We start from the raw sequence: 16,115 nt of genomic DNA on the forward strand, positions 1-16,115 counted from the left end.
TTTTTTTCCCAAAGTCAACGGATCAAAATTCTGAGATAGCCATTTTGTTTAGCATAGTTGAAAACCATAATAACTATGTCTTTGGGGATGACTTATTCCCCCACAGTCCCTGGGGAAGGGGCTGCAAGTTACAAACTTCGACCAGTGTTTACATATAATAATGGTTATTGGGAAGTGTACAGACGTTTTCAGGGGGATTTTTTGGTTTTGGGGGTAAGGTTGGGGGAGGGGGCTATGTGGGAGTATCTTTCCTTGGAGAAATATGTCATGGGGGAAGAAAAATTCAATGAAAAAGGCGCAGGGTGCAGGACGAATCTGGTCACGTTAGAAAAAAACGTCAAATTCAGAGCTTAATATACAATGCTGGGTGTTCGGAACCTCTCTATTATGGAGTATAATTTGAAACTAACACAACTATACGAGCGATAAAACATATATACCACAACCATAACTCAACTAACGAAAGAACTGCTAAGAGATAACACAACTGTAAAGCGAAAACAGGTGAAAACTAACGGGAAAATAAACGAACTAAGAGGTGGGAGGGACCCAGAGAAAAAATACAATCCTTTTCCAATTTTGAGCCTAACTTCCGCAAAGGAGTAATAATGTCAGAAGCCCCGAAATACCGAATTATTTTCTTTTCAAACAGTTCGTGGTAACGAACTGTAGTAAGGAGCGACCCGGCTCAACAGTAGACGAAACTCTAAAAAACGGAATTTTGATGCTAAAATATACATCAAAAGAATCAGAGTTTCATGCTGATTTTAAATATGTACGTTTCATCAAATTTAGTCTTTGTCATCAAAAGTTACGAGCCTGAGAATATTTGCCTTATTTTAGAAATAGGGGAAAACACCCCCTAAAAGTCACAGAATCTTGACGAAAATCACACAATGGCATTCGGCGTATCAGAGAACCCTGTAGTAAAATTTACAAGCTCCTATCTACAAAAATGTAGAATTTCGTATTTTTTGCCAGAAGACAAATCACGGGTGCGTGTTTATTTGTTTGTTTTTTTGTTTTTTTTCCCAGGGGTCATCGTATCGACCAAGTGGTCCTAGAATGTCACAAGAGGGCTCATTCTGACGGAAATGAAAAGTTCTAGTGCCCTTTTTAAGTGACCAAAAAATTGGAGGGCACCTAGGCCCCCTCCCACGCTCATTTTTTCTCCAAAGTCAACAGATCAAAATTTTGAGATAGCCATTTTGTTCCGCATAGTCAAAAACCATAATAACTATGTCTTTGGGAATGACTTAATCCCCCAATGTCCCTGGGGGTGGGACTGCAAGTTACAAACTTCGACCAGTGTTTACATATAATAATGGTTATTGGGAAGTGTACACTCAGTTTCAGGGGATTTTTTTTTTGGTTTTGGGGGTGGGGTTGAGGGGAGGGGGCTATCTGGGAGGATCTTTCCATGGAGAAATATGTCATGGGGAAACAGAAATTCAATGAAAAGGGCGCAGGATTTTCTAAAATTACTATAAGAAAACAGTGAAAAAATAAACATGGAATTTTTTTCAATCGAAAGTAAAGAGTAGCATTGAAACTTAAAACGAACAGAAGTTATTACGCATATGAGGGGTTCTAAAAATACTTTAGCATAAAGAGCGAGGTATTTAGGAGGAGATAAATACCTCGCTCTTTATGCTATAGTATTTTTAGTAATTTCAACTATTTATTCTACGGCCTTTCTGATTCAAGGGTAATTCTTAAAGAATTGGCACAAAACTTACGATTTAGTTTAAAGAACAAGGTATTAATGAGGGTACAAACCCTCTCATATACATGATAAAAATTAAAGAATATAAAAGTTTGTTACGTAAGATAATTCTTAAGTTACATATATTTTTTACTAATAGAAAAATTAGTTAAAAATAAAAATTTATAGTTGCCTTTTTATGTAACCGAAAAATTGCATGGCAACTAGGCCACCTTTCCCATCCCTTATTTCTCAAAATCGTCTGATCAAAACTAAGAGAAAGCCATTTAGCCAAAAAAAGGAATTAATATGCAAATTTCATTTTAATAATTTATGTGTGGAGAGCAAAAATCAAACATGCATTAATTCAAAAAAGTTCAGAAATTACATAAGAAAACTAGTTTTTTTAACTGAAAGTAAGGAGCAACATTAAAACTTAAAACGAACAGAAATTACTCCGTATATGAAATGGGTTGTCCCCTCCGCAATCCCTCGCTCTTTACGCCAAAGTTAGACTCTTTGCCACAATTCTGCTTTTTAATACAATTAAAAGCTTTAGCAGAAAGAGCGAGGGATTGCGGAGGGGACAAGCCATTTCATATACGGAGTAATTTCTGTTCGTTTTAAGTTTTAATGTCGCTCCTTACTTTCAGTTAAAAAAAATGTGTTTTTTATGTTATCAAACAGTTCGTGGTAACGAACTGCAGTAAGGAGCGATCCGGCTCAATAGTATCCAAAACTCTAAAAAATTGAATTTTGATATCAATAGCTACATGAAAAGAATCGCATTTTAATGCTGATTTTAAATATATAAGTTTCATCAAGTTTAGTCTTAGCCATCAAAAGTTGCGAGCCTGAGAAAATTTGCCTTATTTAGGAAAATAAGAGGCAGCTGGGCTCCAGAAGATGATGGAAACGTTCCTTGTTATCTTCCAATTGCACCAAATAGAAGCAATTATGCAAGCGACGAACTTGCTGTTTCAGCATCTCCAGGCCGTTGACTTGGTTATTTCCCGATCGTGCACCCTGATTCGGGCCACAAGATACTAATCCGCCAACCTGTGTTCAGAAGCCTCATTCGTATCGCTTTTTCGAGAAGGCTAAACAGTTTGCGATAGAACTCAAAACTGAAGTACCTGCTGTGAAAGAATCGGTGACAAGACCTTCTTCTGTTGGTCCGAAAGGACGACCTCAAAGAACTCAAAAGATCACCAAGTATTTAAAGCAATTTGGGGCAACTTTGACCCTAGGAAAGAACTTCATTGAATCTGGTAATTGGGCTACAACTTTGGTGGATGAAATAAAGCGAGAGTACTTTGAGACTTTCGACCGTCTACTAGCAAAATTTGGCAGAAGATTCACAGATAACTTGCCAGTGCTGAGCACATTTGAAGCCTTGGATCCAAGCTCAAAAAAGCTTATGGACAGTGTTACTCAAGCGTTTCTCTGCTATTTACGGCGAGCTGGACATCGACAACATTCTTCTCCAATTTCAAGCTGGTATCGCCAAGCGTTTCTTGCTCAATGAGGAGAAAAAGCCAGAAAACTTCCTAGACACTGTCGACCTTCTTCAAGCATTATCAGTGGCTTACTCAGAAGTAATTTAAGTACTTCGTATTGCTGCCACACTTCCTGCAAACTACCTGCAGTATACGACAGGAGATGATCGTCTAAGTGACCTCCTTTTGATATTTGCAGATAAGGATATAGTAAAAAATTTGGATTACAACCAGCTTGTTGACGATTTTGCAAATATGATACCTCAGCGGTTCCCCTTGTTACTTTGAGTGTTGTAATATTTTCTCTTGTTATGGTCTTCCTGTTTGTAAATATATTTGATCTGAAAGATTTCTGCTGAAGGAAAACCGAGATTTTGGTTACAACCCTCAGCACCAGCATTTCTTGCTGAGGAAGGGCAGTCTGTAGTCTGGTTGAATTTTCCACTTTCAGATTAATAACTTAACCTTATTGATTGTAACCTTCGTTGTTATAATGAATCTTAGAGTTCAGTGTGGCTGAGTTCCATATTTGGTTACAGTGCATTTCCAAGCAACACATGGGTGCTGAAAATGCGTTTTAACTTAGAATATTCGATCGATATACCGGCAAAACCCGCGTTTTTTCTTACGTGACACAAAAGTGATTCGGGGGGGGGGGAGGTGCAGATATAGTTCAAGCCCACTCCAAGATTTGGCCCAAATGGCGCCTCCGGCTAGTTGCCTTCCAATCCGAAATCGACTATTAAAATAGGCACTATTACTTCTGATTTCTAGTACAATGAGCCTCCACCGATGTTTACACGATCACCCTTTTTATAACATCCTTTTAAGCTTCTGGAACATAAACAGCAACCCTTGCCCTGAGGGCTAGGGTGTTGGGGGGCGGGTTCCCTTCTAATTACTTTAGACTGTCAAAAAGACACTAGAACTTATGATTTCCAATCCTTTCAGTCCTCTCCAAACTTTATGTGATCACCATTTCCATAGCCACCTTATATGCCCCTGGGTCATAAGGGGGGCTATCATTCCTTAGAGAGCTAGCAAGGCTTTAGGCTGGGGGCGGGGGGCTTTCCACCTAAATAACATAATTATTTATTTTTATTACAAATTTTTTTTATCAACAAAATAATTAACTTTGAAGAATAAAGTGACTAATATTTATTATTACAGGATCAATAAACTTGAGTCAGGAGTCTGGTTCCTTGGTGCCTTAGTTGGGCCAGTATTGACGGACTAAAAATCAAATACTAACGAACACATTTATTTATTGACAAGAACATACATTGTTCAAAAATTTCACTTATATTATTCATATACAGTAGGAAATTACACGTTACTATCTACACTATTTATACTAGAAAAAATGCATAACTATTTGTAATATGTACGTTCGTATCCATCTATTATTAAGGTTAAGTATATTGTGTGACACAGGTTTGAATTTGTGGACTATGTGGACTTGTTGATTATAGTGGATAATGCAGACTGATTTAGACTTTAATTCAAATGCTCAAATGAAGGTGCTTGTCCTCCTTAGATTTTACAAAATACCTTTTTGGGGGATTTAAACGGAAAATGCCTTTTGGTATTTTCATTAATAAAAAAATGAAGAATAAGTTGTTCTTGGTGCTTAAGTTGTTAAACACTTTTAGAAAAGCTTTTTGTTTGAATTAAACATCTCCCGTATTTCAGGAGTCACTATTAAGAAATTGGGACAAACAGTCAACCTTCAGTGAAGAGAAAAATACATCGGGGAGGAATCAGCCCCTTCACATACATAATAATTTCTGTTCGTCCAACACACTTTGTTCATTTAATTTTTGAGTAGTTATTACAAATAATGCCGGTAAATCAGGCTTTATTTTCCTGACAAAATTCCTCCCTTGACAGTGAACTTCTTCGTGAAGACTTCCTCCCCCTTGGAGCGTTCATTTTCTTATTGAAAAAATGGCTATCTAAAAATTATAATGAGATGACCTCTAAGAAAAAAAGCATAGCAGGGGGGCAATTTGCCCTCCAATCTTTTTGGTTCTTTTAAAAGGTCACAAGAATATCAAATGAGTCCTCCCCCGATCTTCTAAAATCATTGGTTTGTTACGATCTTCCCACTGCAAAAATAATAAATTAACACGCATTTTTAATCTTTTGGCAAAAACAAAAAACAAAAACAAATCAAAGATTTTAACATATATGAGTTTGAAAAATCTAAAGTACAATTTTCTGATACGCTTAATGTGACATTGGGATATTCATTAAGATTCCTTAACTTTTAGGGGTGCTTTCCCTTTTTTTATAATCTTTTAGATTTTCACTTGGCAACAATAAACTTGTTGTCAAAACAATTGACATAATTTTCCGTTTTAAGAGCTTCGGTTAATATTAAGCCACGTCACTCCTTGCTTGTCGGTTCGTTAGTAAGAACTGTTTGATATATTCCATTTGCATAATTCGTGCTTTTGTGATGATTTTTATTTACGATGTTTTTTTGCATTTTACTAATTACTCCTTCTATCCTGATCTAACGGTTAAGTGAATAATGCAAGTAAACGATATCATTAAGTAAATTTCTTCAGAATGATAATGTATTTTGCGCATAAGAGCTAGAGACCTCTACAGTAAGGTTCTCTGACATGCTGACCCTAATGGGGTGATTTTCACTTAGATTACTTACCTTTTTAGAAGTGATTACTCCTTTTTCAAAAATCCAGCACATTTTGTCGGAATCGTGGCTTTTGATGGATAATCTCCATCTTAATGAATTATATACATTTGGAATCAGAATAAAAAGCTAATTATTTTGATGAAATAGTTATCACTTTTTTAGAATTTCTATTAGAAGACGCCTCGGAGGCAAAAAATAGTTATTTTGACATGGTACTTTTGTTGTGTATTATGAGTTAAATTACTGATTTCACTGTTATTTTCAACAGAAAACCCAATGTCTATGATTGTACGCAGTGTTTCTTCTTTTCATTTATAAGCTGGACGTCGCATTTCATTATAATTTGACTTAATGAGTTTGCCAATCCCACTAATACTATCAAGAAATTTTCCCTGGGCAACTAAATTTTACTAGCAAAGACAATGTACTGTTTCACAAGCCCTCTGTTTTAAATCTCCCCGGATTTGTTTCTGTATTACGTATCGGTATTCGATTCCTCTCCCCCTGCAAGTAAATTCACTTCAAATTACACGAACAACTTTTTTAGTTTTATATTCCCCACCTCCAAAACAAAACTTATAATTAAAATCAATTTCAAGCGCTTCTCATATACCACCATCTCCAATAGAAAGAGAAATAAGTGGACATAAATTCTTATTCTATTGTTCGACATCGACTGTATTAGGCACACCTTCTCTTGCCACCTTCTCTCATTGTAAAAGTATAAAACCTACTGCCTCACTGGGGCTTTACTGAAAACGAATTATATTACAAATATTTTCTTTTCTACTTATTGCAACATTGAAAATAAACATAAAAATTACAGTAAAATTAAATTTTGAAGCTATTTTCATCATGTTATGTCAAATATTCAGTTTTTTCCAAGACTGTCAAAGGCCGTTTAGTTCTTTCTGAGTCTGTTCAAGACAAATGTAGCTTCACTACAAACAAGAGTTGGATACAGCCGCTTTCAATAACTCAGAACTGCAAAATTCTAAAGCCTGTGCTTTAGAAATTCTGTGCCATTGGTGCTTCACTGAAAAAAAATTACTTTACACATATCTTCTTTTCCAGTTGTTACAGCATTGAAAATGAAATAAAAGTTACACTGAAAAAAATATCTCAAACTGATGATTTTTCAATAAACAATAACATTGTATCAAATAAACCATTCAGTTTGAGTTTATTTGTACTTTCCAAAGCTATTCAAAACACATACGTTTCAAACAGTTTGTGGTAACGAACTGTAGCAAGGAGCGACCGGGCTCAATAGTAATCGAAAATATGAAAAATGGAATTTTGATACCAATAGTTACATAAACAAAATTGCATTTTAATGCTGATTTTAAATATATAATTTTCATCAAGATTAATTTTACCTATCAAAAGCTACGAGCCTTAGAAAATTTGCCTCATTTTAGAAAGTAGGAAAAACACCCCATAAAAGTCATACAATCTTAACGAAAATCACAACATCTGATTTAGCGTATCAGAGAACCTTATTTTAAAAGATTCATGCTCCTATCTATTAAAATGTGGAATTTCATATTTTTTGCCAATTAAAAGTTCTAGTGCCCTTTTTAAGCGACCAAAAAACAGGAGGGCACTTTGGCCCCCTCCAACGTTCATTTTCACCCAAAGTCTCCGGATCAAAATTCTGAGATAGCCATTTTATTCACCGTAGTCGAAAAACCTAATAACTATGTATTTGGGGACGACTTATACCCCCGCAGTCCCCGTGGGAGGGGTTGCAAGTTACGAACTTTGACCTGTGTATTACATATAGTAACGCTTAATGGGAAGTGTACCGACGTTTTCGGGGGGATTTTTTTGGTTTGGGAGGGAGAGTTGAGGTGTGGGGGGGGTTACGTGGGAGGATATTTCCATGGAAAAACTTCTCAAGGGGGAAGAGAATTTCAATGAAGGGGGCACAGGATTTTCTAGCATTTATTAAAAAAAATAATTAAAAAATAAATATGAACAGTTTTTTCTACTGAAAGTGAGGAGCAGAATTAAAACTTAAAACAAGGAGATATTATTGCGTATATGAGGTTTTACATCCTCGTAACTCCCTCATATATGCAATAAAAACATACGAATATAGAAGTTCGTTACGTAAGTTAATTCGTAAATTACGTATATTTTTTACAAATGAAAATGTTCGTAAAAAATTTAAAAATTCTAGTTGTCTTTTTAAGTAATAAAAAATTGGAGGGCATCTAGGCTTCCTCCCTCTCTCGTTCTTTCTCAAAATCTTCCGATTAAAACTATGAGAACGCCATTTAGCCAAAAAAAAAATCAATATGCAAATTTCGTTTTAATTGTTTATGTGCGGAGAGCCAAGATCAAAACAGTCATTAATTAGAAAACGTCCAGAAATTAAATAAAAAAACAAGTTTTTTTAAATGACAGTAAGGAGCGACATTAAAACTTAAAACGAACAGAAATTACTCCGTATATGAAAGGGGCTTTTCATCCTCAGCGCCCCGCTCTTTACGCTAAAGTTTTTTACTGTTTTAAGAAGTAAAGTTATGAGAAAGAGTCAAACTTTAGCGTAAAGAGTGGGGCGTTGAGAAGGAAAAGCCCCTTTCATATACGGAGTAATTTCTGTTCGTTTTAAGTTTTAATGTCGCTCCTTACTTTCATTTAAAAAAAAACTTGTTTTTTTATTTAATTCAGTAAAGCGCCAATGACGCAGTAGGTTTTAGACTTTTACAGTGAGAGAGAAGGAGGCGAAACCCAAACTCTTGTTTGTAGTGATTTTCGTCTTGATAACAATTAAATAAAAAAACAAGTTTTTTGAAATGAAAGTAAGGAGCGACATTAAAACTTAAAACGAACAAAAATTACTCCGCATATGAAAGGGGCTTTTCCTCCTCGACAACCCGCTCTTTGCGCTAAAGTTTTTATTGTTTTAAAAAGTACAGTTGCGAGAAAGAATCATTTCGAGAAAATTGTTTTAAAAAGGTATATCAAAATGTTGATCAGACGCCATAAGGAGTATCAACCGAACCAGATATGGAGACAAGTTATAGGACAGAAGCTGGTTGATATCCAATTAGTTTCGATTTACAAAAATGGACTAGAACTCTCCATTTTCGATCGAATAAGCATCCTCCCAAATCTTACGGTTATGAAGGGGAGATTGAGGATGAGAAAGGGCAAGCTCAACCTCAGCCCCCCAATGGTGATACAATTCTTCTTATTTTTATATTTAATGTTGCTGTTTACTTTTATATTAACAACAGAGACCAAAAATATTCTAAGAATCCAAGAGGGACTAAATATCAACTTCTAACTTTATTCTCTCTCCCCTTCCCTAGGGCTAATAATGTGTTTACCTGAAGGCTAAATGAGAGTTAGGATGTTTTGGCATTAAAATATACATAGAAATTCAAATATAATAATACAAACAGATATAATTAGAAATGGAGGAAATATCATTTATAGTTCTGGACACCAGCTGGAAAATCATCCTATATTAACTCACTTTGAATTAGGAACTATGGATATACATTTTAGATAGAACTATGGACCTTTGAAAATGGTTTTTCTTGACTATTGAACCATTTCCAAAACTATTGAGTACTTATTGGAGGGGTAGATTTAAAAGTCTTTTATGTAGTTCTCGAAAAAGACGGTTCCTTTTATACTGTTCATATTATGGGGTATTTAGCGGTCATTTACCCTACACATAATTCTAAATTACCTATATTTTATAAAAAAGAAAAGATTTAGATATTTATGATGCATTTTATTTGAAAAAAAATATATGATTTACGACTATCCTTTACGCAACATTTTTAATCAGTGAATTCAGGGGGTACCAATGCCTCCCAAGGTTTAGATTTTTTGTTTTCACTATAAAAATAGTAAAAAAAAATTACCCACTTTTGTCCCCTAAAATTAGAAAATTGCCACTTTTGTGCATTCACTAAATTATCAAAATCGTCTCCCCCTCTAATTTTGTGGATTGGTGTAATTTTATTGCTATTTTATCCGACGCATAATTCTAAAATACCTGCATAAAAAAGAAAGACAAATGGAAACACCCCGGATAATTTCATTCGTTTAAAGTAAAAATCTTATTTGACGTCTAAAAAACCCTTTATGAAAAATTTTGACTCCATGGGCTCAAAGTTTTCAAATACCCTCCCCCCCCTAAATAAAAAATAGTTAGAAAAATGGGGCTTCAAGTAAATACATAATTAGTTCTAATCAAGTTCTCAATTTAATATCACACTATGTTTTTTTTCCTCTCTTCCTCAGCTTTTGCATAAATCTAAGAGTCTTTGTCTTTCCTTCATTTTTTTTTCTTTTTTAGCAGGAGCCAGTCACTGGTGACCGGTGCCAAATTTCCTACGGCAGAAAACCCTAAATATTTCACGTTAAAAGCGTATACTTTTACGCTAAACAAAATAACAAATCCAAAAATTTTTCATAGCAATATTTTCAAAATAACCATCTTACTTATTCAGGTCATACCAGTTTGTCATCTTTTATTTACATAATTATTCTTCAGATATTGGATTAATTAAGATATAAACATGCATTATGTACTTAATAATTAGACCAGTCTTGAATGCATAATTATTTATCTATATATATATATAAAAATAAGTTGTCTGTGTGTTATGTCTGTCGAGTGACGTCATGTCATCATGTCGTCATGAAGTTAGTTGTCGTCATGTTTGTTATGACGATGACGTCATTAAAAGTATTTAAGAAAATCGTTCAAAGACAAATTTTTAATTGTAAGAAGATCGTAAACTTCCTCAACTGGCTGCACCCCCAGAGCCATTGAAGACTTTCATCATATACCAATTCAAAAACGAATGTATTCAAGCCCGAAGTAGCTAAGTTGGTAACGCGTTATGTTCCAGGTTCTAGGTCCGAGAGGTTGTAGGTTCGAACCTTGGCTATGTGAAAACTACAAAAAAAACTAAAAAGAAAAAAAAACTAAAAAAAAGGTAAAACCAAAAAAAAACTAAAAAGAAAAAAAGGGGAAAAACACAAAAATGTATTTCATCATATACCAATTCAAAAACGAATGTATATACAAACTGGGACACCAGGACACAAATGACGACCGGGACACAGGGAATATCAATGACGACCGGGACACAGGGGGGATATATAAATGACGACGGGGACACAGGGAATGTTCGATTAGCAATCACCATCAACAAAGCTCAAGGGCAATCATTAGTGGCGAAGCGCCACCCCAACAGCTAGTATGCGATATAAAGAAGTAACAATTGTCATAATTCAGCAGTCGTAACTTGTAGTGCAGGTATATCATAGTAATAAAAGTTAATTCTATTGTTGAAATGGAGAGCATGAAATGGGACCTATTGGTAAGTTTTCGATTTTAAACTCTAAGTTAATGACAGAAAACTTCTCTTGTCGCCTTTATATTATATAAACATATTCGTCTCTCAAAGCTAATTTACCCCTCGGTCCTCAATAATGCTGACTGTTGTTGCTCCTTCACTGGGTAAGATGGGTTTACGCGTTTTCATTTTTGTATATGACACCTCTTGCTGCAATTCATGATTCTGCAAGGGGAGGTAAAGAGAGGTTTTATCAATTTTAAAACGACATAATTTATAAATGTAAATTGTACCGTATTCTTTTTTTCTACTGAAATATAAAAAAAGGAAGTTCTAAAAATGTAAGAGCCTCTCACTCTTGTCTGCTAACTTACGCCTCTGATCATGCGTTTGTTGACTCTTGCCACAAGTATATTCAACTGAAGGAAGAACTTGCTCTTGTATGGTGCTCAGCCACAATAATTAATATTACAAATGAACTGTGCTTGGAAAAGACAAGAGATCCTTAAATAATAAATAACAAACTGAACTATTATCTTTTTGATAAAAGATTTTGTCCTGTTATATAAAGTGAAGGATATTTTTCATTATATCCTATTTTATAATTGAATTATATAAAATTAATTTTTTTTAAGGTTTGTAGATCCAAAATTGGTTAAGGATTTGATAAACAATTGACATTTGCATTTTTTAAGAAAAACAGATAATATGGCTATCTTAAAATTTTGATTAGATGTGTTTGGGGTACTGGAGGGAGGGGTCTGATTGTGCTAAAATCACTTATAACTTTTCGAAAGGGCACTAGACGTTTAAATTTCAAATTGAATTTTGCCCCTTTTGAATCCTCCACGACAACTGCTTCTAAAAATAAATATTGTGGTCTAACGAAAACAAAAAATAATAGTAAGGAACACATTATGCCCGCACCGCTCTTCACTTAGGCAGCATTATTATGCTGCCAATGATTTCTCTACATTTTTAGTTTCAGTTACTTATTGATGGTTATTTGTCGCTTGGAAGTTAATTTGAGTTTAATTCTGCTCATTTTTTGTTGTATTGGAGCTTTTTACTTTTCTTGGAATAATTTTTTTTTTGGAAAACTGTTCATCGAATTAATTTCTGCTCGGTTTTTTTATTGACATAGTTTTTTTAAATGAAAAATAAAAGTTTGATAGGATGTGATGATGGGCGTGGGAGGCTGGTTACCTTCTAATCAAACTTCGACTATTAAAAAGGGCACTGTAACTTCAGATTTCTAGTCCAATGAGCCTCCTCCGAAGTTTACATGGTCACCCTTATCATAAAAACCTTTTATGCTCCTGGGACATAACTAGCAACCATTGCCCTGAGGGCTGAGGAGTATTATCCCAAAAGATGTAATCGATGGATCTTTCAACTACGCTAAATAAAATGGCTATCCGATAATTTTGATTGAAGGTCTTTGAAGAAATGATGGGCAATGGGGGATGGTTCCTCTCCAATTACTTTTAACTGTTAAAAAGGGCACTAGAACTTCGAATTTCCAATCCTTTGTGTTCCCTCCAAATTTTATGTGAACACCCTTTCCATAGCAACCTTATATGCCACTGAGTCATAAGGGGGGCTATCATCCCTTAGGGAGCTATGTCTTAACAACAGGCAACTTGCATAACTTGCAGTCTACTTACAAGCAACTTACAGTTACTTGCATAACTTACGGAAGCACTTGCTCTTGTATGGTGCTCAGGCTCAGACACAATAGTTTAGATTACAAATGAACTGTGCTTGAAAAAGACGAGAGATCCTTACAAATTTACAATTGAATTCCAAACGGATGATTAGCCTATGTTATCAAACTAAATTTGTCCTCGCTGCTTGAACCAGCTTAGAAAAGAAAATTTATTTTATTTCGTAAATGTTTGTATAAATTTTTAATTACCCTTTACGCAGACTGATTTCAGTGGGTTTAAATAAACATGATTGCTAGTTTTTAAACGTTATCTTAATTTTTTGTATGCTTGCACTAATAAATGGCTTATGCCTTTGTTTTAAATTATAAATAAAAAACTGAACTATTACCAAAACAAATACAACGTAGAAACAATAGGGAAAGTTTTTTCAAGACAATGGAAATTATTTATGTATATATTTCGGCCCTATGTCCAAGGGCCGTCTTCAGCACAATACAATACTATAAATATATATAAAAGAACTTACATCAAATTGTGAGAATTAAAACTGATTAGTTAAAAACACTTATTAAAACATTTAAAAAAAAAAAAAATATAGCCCTAGCATCCTTACTTCAGCGAAGTTCAACCAGGACTGGCGAAAAGAATGAAATGAAGAAATATAAACTCATTCAAACTAAAGAGAATAAAATGATTAGATGCACAAAAGATGAACAAAGCTGCACAAAGCCATTTTCCAATATTGGCAGCGGGAGCTTTAGTACAAGCTACAATAGGTCTTAAGAGAATACCCTGTTTATGTATTTTTGGTAAACCGTAGAGTTTAGGACAGAAACTACCACGGGGAAAAAATTTATTGTATAGTTGTGGGGTGATTTTACCATTTTGTTTTAGCTGCTTTAATTCATTTATAATATTATTAGTGAACTGATCAATAGGATCATGAGTTATTGTTTGATATGTAATTGTGTCATTTAAATGCGAAAGAATTTTGTTGTCATAGTCTGTTGTATTCATGACAACAAGTGAATTGCTTTTGTCTGCTTTAGTTATTATAATAGAAGGATCTTTTCGGAGATTAGATAGTATTTTCCCTCATTGATCGTGCCCTAAATATTTGCTCCCACTCATATATAAATGCAGAAATAAATTTTATCAGAGATATTCTTTTTGGTAATGGATACCCCATTCCTTTTGTAAATAAAATAATTAGCCGTAGAATAAAAAGACATTCTTGTAAAATCGAAGAAGATACTTCACAATGTGAGGCTATTGATAAGCCCTCAAATATTGTCTATCTTCCGTATATCCCAAAGATTACAACACAATTAAAAAATATTTGCACAAAAAATAATCTGTACGTAGTTTTTACTAATAATTTTAAAATCATCAATTTCTTAAATTCGGGTAAAGATAAGACCCCAGTTACTCGCCAAAGAGGGGTCTATCAAATACCCTGTAATTGCGGAAAATACTATGTCGGCAGGACCCATCAGAATCTAGACAAATGGTTACAACAGCATAAAAATGACATAGACAAGGCCTTAATTTCAAATGGTTCCAACAACTCCTTTGATTCTGCTCTAGGTTGGCATATATTTAATAATCCGTCCCACATGATACTTTTTGAAAACTCTTCACTCATTAGTAATGATCTGGGAATAAAACAAGTGGTTCGAAAATCAATTGAAATTAATCTCAAAATAAATAAAAATATTTCTTTGAACAGGGACTTGGGGGAATACTCACTAAATTCTTTATATTCAAATTTAATTAAAAAAGATCTAACAAAATATTTTACTAAACCAATTTATAATAGTACTGAACCAACTACGAAAAGGCCTTTGAGACAGGCTGCTAAACAAGCAAGATTAGCTTTAAGAAATTGCATCTAATCATTTTATTCTCTTTAGTTTGAATGAGTTTATATTTCTTCATTTCATGCTTTTCGCCAGTCCTGGTTGAACTTCGCTGAAGTAAGGATGCTAGGGCTATATTTAAAAAAAAAATGTTTTAATAAGTGTTTTTAACTAATCAGTTTTAATTCTCACAATTTGATGTAAGTTCTTTTATATGTATATATAGTATTGTATTGTGCTGAAGACGGCCCTTGGACATAGGGCCGAAATATCTGCATAAATAATTTCCATTGTCTTGAAAAAACTTTCCCTATTGTTTCTACGTTGTATTTGTTTTGTTATGGAAAGGCAGTGTGGTCTTCGTCGCTATTTTTGAACTATTACCTTTTTAATAAAAGATTTTGCCGTGTTATTTCAAGTGAAGGATATTTTTCATTATATCCTATTTTATAATTGGATCATAAAAAAAAAAAATTAAGGTTTGTAGATCCAAAATTGGTTAAATATTCGATAAACAATTAACATTTGCCTTTTTTAAGAAAAAAGCATAATATGGCTATCTTAAAATTTTGATTCGATGTGTTTGGGGTACTGGAAGGAGAGGGGCTGATTGTGCTAAAATCACTTATAACTTTTCAAAAGGGTACTAGACCTTTAAATTTCAAATTAAATTTTGCCCATTTTGAATCCTCCACAACAACTGCTTCTAAAAAGAAATACTGTGGTCTAACGAAAATAAAAAATAATAAAGAACACATTTTGCCCACACCGCTCTTCACTTAGGCAGCACTATTAGGCTGCCAATGATTTCTCTTCATTTTTTGTTTCAGTTACTTATTGATGGTTATTTGTCGTAGTTTTGCACTAGGAAGTTCATTTGAGTTGAGTTCTTTACCTAAGCAGCACTATTATGCTGCCAATGATTTCTGTTCATTTTTGGTTTCAGTTACTTATTGATGGTTATTTGTCGTAGTTTTACGCTTGGAAGTTCGTTTGAATTTATTTCTGCTCATTTTTTTGTTCTAATGGAGCTCTTTACTTTTCTTGGAAAAAACTGTTTTTGGAAAGCTGTTTTTCTAATTAATTTCTGTTCGTTTTTTTTATTGACATAGTTTTTTTGTAACGAAAAATAAAAGTTTGATAGGATGTGATGATGGGGACGGGAGTCTGGTTGCCTTTCAATCAAATTTTGACTATTTAAAAGGGCACTATAACTTCTGATTTCCAGTCAAATGAACCTCCTCCGAAGTTTATACGATCACCCTTTTTATAAAAACATTTTATACTCCTTGGACATAACTAACAACCCTTGACCTGAGGGCTGGGGGGTATTATCCTAAAAGATGTAATCAATGGATCTTTCAACTATGCTAAATAAAATGTCTAA

At 34.1% G+C, this 16,115-nt stretch overlaps 1 protein-coding gene across 2 annotated transcripts in view; it reads left to right on the plus strand.

Moving 5' to 3' along the window:
- LOC136039800 (uncharacterized) overlaps positions 1–16,115 on the plus strand; it is a 48,627-nt gene that overhangs the window by 23,545 nt on the left and 8,967 nt on the right. The window contains exon 1 of one of the 2 annotated variants that reach the window (XR_010620559.1): positions 14,830–14,928. The exons of the other annotated variant lie outside the window; for it this stretch is intronic. The gene's annotated coding sequence lies outside the window, so the exon portion shown is untranslated. Of the gene's footprint in view, positions 1–14,829; positions 14,929–16,115 lie in introns of those variants that run through there. 2 annotated transcript variants of the gene reach the window in all.

Source organism: Artemia franciscana, chromosome 20, assembly GCF_032884065.1.
Source record: "Artemia franciscana chromosome 20, ASM3288406v1, whole genome shotgun sequence".
Classification (NCBI taxonomy): domain Eukaryota; kingdom Metazoa; phylum Arthropoda; class Branchiopoda; order Anostraca; family Artemiidae; genus Artemia; species Artemia franciscana.